Source organism: Myotis davidii, unplaced genomic scaffold (genome assembly GCF_000327345.1).
Source record: "Myotis davidii unplaced genomic scaffold, ASM32734v1 scaffold99, whole genome shotgun sequence".
In the NCBI taxonomy this organism is placed as follows: domain Eukaryota; kingdom Metazoa; phylum Chordata; class Mammalia; order Chiroptera; family Vespertilionidae; genus Myotis; species Myotis davidii.
Genome location: NW_006291015.1, coordinates 2,436,108 through 2,441,490, shown reverse-complemented (window position 1 = coordinate 2,441,490; position 5,383 = coordinate 2,436,108).

The window sequence follows — 5,383 nt, the reverse complement described above, 5'->3', positions numbered from 1 at the left end:
CCCCGCCGCCGCCTCTACTTGGCTCCCTTCTGTGCCGCTCGGCCTCCATTTTGTCCTCAGTCTTCCCTCGCAACTGGTGTATGCAAATTAACCACCATCTTTTAGCTCTATAATCGAAACATTGTATCTTTTGGAGCTGTTGCTTCAGGAGCTCAGAGGCTGGAGCGGCAGGCGGGTAACGTTGTAGTCCTCCGTCACTGAAGCAAGCAAGCCTCATGTTAGTTTCAAGCTGCCTGGTTGCCGGCCGCCATCTTGGCTGGCAGTTAATTTGCATATCTCGCTGATTAGCCAATGGGAAGAGTAGCGGTCATACGCCAATTACCATGTTTCTCTTTTATTAGATAGGATATATAGATAATAGTTGGTGTTTTCCATAATTCATTGTGCTTTCTGTAACATATTGAAAAACATGATTTGTTTTATTTCTTTTGATATATTTTATTTGATCAACCTAATTTTATATATGAAATAGAAAAAATGGTGAAAATAAATATTTAAACAGCAATTGGTTAATAACCATTTTTTTTAATCTACAATCAATATGGTACTAATCATTTTACATGTTATATCCTTTAAGATATATTTCTACATAGGAACTATGCATTTAATCATAGTCCTGGAAAAGATCCATCTCCTAAAATATGAGTTAGTTTTATGTATACTATTTTACCTAATATACAATAAGATTTTCTAAAACATTTGTTAAAGTATTTGTACTTGGAGTCTGTAGAGCTATATGATTCAGAAAAGAAGAGTATTAAGTTTATAAATTTTTCTATGTACAACCAATAATTTGCTAAGGGATAATTAATTTATATAATTGATTTCAGAGAGAGGAATGGAGACAGAGAGGGAGGCAGAAACATCAAAGATAAGAATCGTTAATTGCCTGTGCTTTTAATTTCATAGTAAAAAAAATATTGTCAAAACCAATGTTAAGAAGCTTTTTTTCTTCTAGGAGTTTTATAGTTTTTGCCTAACATGTAAGGCTTCAATCTAAATTGAGTTCATTTTGTGTATAGTGTAAAATAAGGGTCCAATTTAATTCTTTTACATGTTTTTCCAACATTATTTATGGAAGAGCCTATCCTTTTCCCATTACATAATCATTGAACTCTTGTTGAAGATGAGTTGACCATTTACCTATGGGTGTTGGTGTGTTGTTTTTTTTTTTGTATTCTATTCCTTTAGTCTATGTGTCTATTTTTATGTAAGTAAAATATTTCAAAGTTACTGTAGCATTGAAATATATTTTGAAATCAGAAAGTGTGATGCCTCCAGCTTTGTTCTTTTTTTTGACAAGATTTATTTGTCTATTTGAGGTCTTTTGCTGTTGAAAGTGAGTTTCAGAATTCTTTTTCTGTCATTACACTTTGATAGGCACAGTATTGAATCTGTAGATCACTTTGGTTAATATAAACATTATAACAATATCAAGTCTTCCAATCCATGCATGTAGGTTTTCTTTCAATTTTTGTGTCTTCTTTAATTTATTTTATTAAGGTTTTATAATGTTCAGTATTCAACTATTTTAGCTCTTTGGTTAAGTTTACTCTTAAGATTATTTATTCTATTGTAAATGGGATTCTGAACAGACCAATAATGATTTTCATGCACCTGGAATAATTTAAATAAAATGTAAATTTCATTAATGCTAACATGTTTCTCAAATACATTTTTAGCTCTGTCACAGATAATTTTAAAATTATAACATTAGAGATGTGTTCAAGTCTACTGTGAGTCTCCTCTTATTCCTTCTTAATCCTTGGGGCTGTGGCAGGCAACTTCTGCCATGACTTCCAATGACCCCACCTCTTAGTATCCAGGCTGTTATATAAACCCCATCGATTATATGAGAGCTATACCTAGTGCTAAGGAATAGAATATGGAAATTCATAGGTTGTCACTTCTATGAGATAATAAGTAAGTGTGACTTTTATGTTGCTTGCACTGTTTCTCTTGCTGGTATTCTTTCTTGCTCTCTCATTTTTATCACAATAAGCTGCCATGTTGTGAGATACTGCATGTAGAGGAAAATGAGTTAAGAAGCTTAGAGACACAGCCAACATCTCCTGAAGAAATAAGGCCTTAGTCCAACAGCCTGAGTATAGGTAACTACATGTTGCCAGCATGAATGAGTTAGGAAGTGAATTCTTCCTAGTGGAGACTTGAGATAAATGTACATTTGTGAGAGACTTAGGGCCAAATGGATCAGCTAAGTCATATCAGATTCCTAACTCACAGAAATTGTGAAATAATATATGTTTTAAGCCACTAAGCTTTAGGGTAATTTGTTATTTATAATCAATAACTAATATTTTGGATATAGACTATGGACTCACTGAGTTATCACCATGGATTCATTTGTCATTGATATATTGATAAACTAAAATTCAATTTGCATATTTCTAATGCCTACTGAAAGTCACACCCATATTTCAAAATTGTCATTATATATCTACATATGATACCTCTTAGGAATCACAATGTCAATGTAAACAAAATTGAACTTATAATTTTCCTACAGAATTCACTTTCTCTCTTAAACCTTAGTTCATGAGATAACACTGTAATTAAACCAGTTTTCCATAATAGTGTTTCAGATTTAGAAGTCATTTCTTAGCTAAGAATGACTCTTGGATTGGGCCAAAACCAGCTCTCTGACATTCCCTGAAGGGTCCCAGATTGCGAGAGGTGCAAGCCAGGCCGAGGGACCCCACGGGTGCACCACTGGGGCTGGGGAGGAATGTGGGAGATTGGCCAGCCGGAAAGAGCCTGCGGGAGGGCTCCAGGGCGTGTCTGGCCTGTCTCACTCAGTCCCAATCGGCTGGACCCCAGCAGCAAGCTAACCTACCAGTTGAAACATCTGGCCCCTGGTTGTTAGTGCACATCATAGCAAATGGTTGAGAGGCTTTAGCATATAATTAGCATATTACACTTTAATTGGTTGAACAGACACTTAGCATATTAGGTTTTTATTATATAGGTTATTTATATATGTAAAGTTTTTTTATTCTGGTTTTCAATACCTTTGAAAATTTTTAAAAATGCATTTTTTATTGTTGAAAGTATTACAGATGCCCCCTTTGTTTGGCTTTTTTCCCCATGGACTCCCTCCAAACTGTACTGCCCCTCCTAGGCCTTCACCACACTATTGTGCGTGTCCATGGGCTATGCATATCTCTACATATAAAAGGCTAAGTGACCAGCCATTCATCTGTCCAATCGTCCAACCAACCAATTGGTCAGTACATATGATGCGCACTGGAATTTTAAAAATAAACATTGACTCGCGCATGCATGATATATGTAAAGCTCTCACTGGCACCAATCACACACATGTGTTTTGACCTGTCATTGTCAATCCTAAATTTTTTTGACACTTCTATTATAGAGAAAGGGTGAATAGTGATATTAAAATATTTTTTCTAATTAATTTCCTTTCAATGTGCACAAATCCATGCACCGGACCTCTAGTATGCATATAAGTTCCCCAGTTAATCTCTCCCTACCCCTGTCCCTGCCTACTCTCTGAAATTCCTGTCTGTTCCATGCTTTTATGTCTGTGGATCTATTTTTTTCATCAGTTTATTTTATTCATTAGATTCCACATATGAGTAAAAAAACATTATAAATACTGTTTATACTTGAATTTAAAATTCTGTCATTTTTAATTGTTATAACAGGAGTGTTCATTTTTGACATGGCAATGAAAATGCTATTTTGAAAATTGACATCTGCTCACATTTTTTTTTTAACACTGCTTAAAACCCTGCAGTTGCTTTCAGGTAAAAGCCAAATATTTAACCTGAGTTAAGCATATGATAGAAATGCCCTTTTAAACTCTCATGTATCAAATATTTGTCTCAGACTTAGGCATTGAAAGCAGTCACATTTTTCTATACTATCTATTTCTTTATCCTCAGACCCAGTTCAGTTTGTTTTAAATAAATTCATGAATAAAATAAACAAATGAATGATTGAACATTGTCTTTCAGATCATAGCCTTAATATTGGGATTATGTTAAGAGACACTTTACTTTGTTAAACGTGTGAACTTGTAACGTGTAGATTTTAGTCTCAACTTTGCCATTAACTTCTTCTCTCTTACCTTCAGAAAGATATTCAACAGAAAATCACATTGGTTCACTGCAATGATATTTCAGTGGAATTGAACTTGGGAGCTAGAAGAATAAACATTCCAGGTGCAATAGAAAGACATGGGAATGCAAGAGAGACACGTAAGTGAAATAATTACAAAAAGGAGTTAGAAACAAAAGAGGACATAGTAAGAAGGTCTAGCATGTTCACATTGAGGCTGTGCCAATAGATGACCATTTGCCTCAGGAAAATGGCCATAGTTCAAGCTATATATTTTAATATTTAACAGTGTCTCCAGGTAAACTTTTGCTCTATGAGCTGAACGTCCTGTGGCCACCACAACTAAGAGAAAATCCTGATGCCTCCATGTCCCACTACTGTTTACAAAGGATACTGCTTGGCAGAGGAAAAAATCAGTAATTCACTTACGGGAGGCACCATCGTTATGCGAAATTCAGGTGGGGGATGAGGTTCTGCCAAGTTCTTCTCCATCTTCTTTTATGACCCATTGCACAGTCAAAAAGAGCCATGAAGATAGTCAGACCTTTATGCTTCTCTTTATGATCTTCCTGTATGAATCCAACTAGAAGAGGAGTTGAGGGCTTTTGGAATGTGAATTGGAGAAAAATATTTCTACTGTGAATTTCTCTTATATTTTATTGGAAGTAAAGTTACATAATATGTAGGCAGAGATTAATTTATACTGTACTATACTTGTAAGTATCAATGATGTACCTTGGCAAATATAAATCATTTGAAAATCATTAATATCAATTATAATAATTTAGTTGAAAAAAACCTTGTGTTGAAAAAAAATGAAAAGAAATACACAAATTTAGTTATATGAACTTCTAGGTTTAAACTTGGCAATATTTTCTTTAAAAGTATGAATTATCAATTCCACTAATTTTCCACTATTGCTAAATAATTTTTTAAAATGAAACAGAAAAAATAGCCAACTTTACACAGTAGTTGGAGTTTTCCATGCACAGAAAGCTGTTGTAGAGGAAACACACAGGTGGAAGTGGCAGGGGTAGCCACCCCCCTGGGCTTACTTTGTGATAATCATGGGATAACTTATAAACCAAATGATGTCAAGAATGGTGAAAAGGTCCAGCCAGCATGGCTCAATGGTTGAGCATCAACTTGTGAACCAGGAGGTCACAATTCAATTCCTGGTCAGGGCACATGCCCAGGTTGCGGGCTTGATCCCCAGTGTGGGGTGTGCAAGAGGCAGCCTATCAATGATTCCATCTCAGCACTGATGTTTTTATCTCTTTCT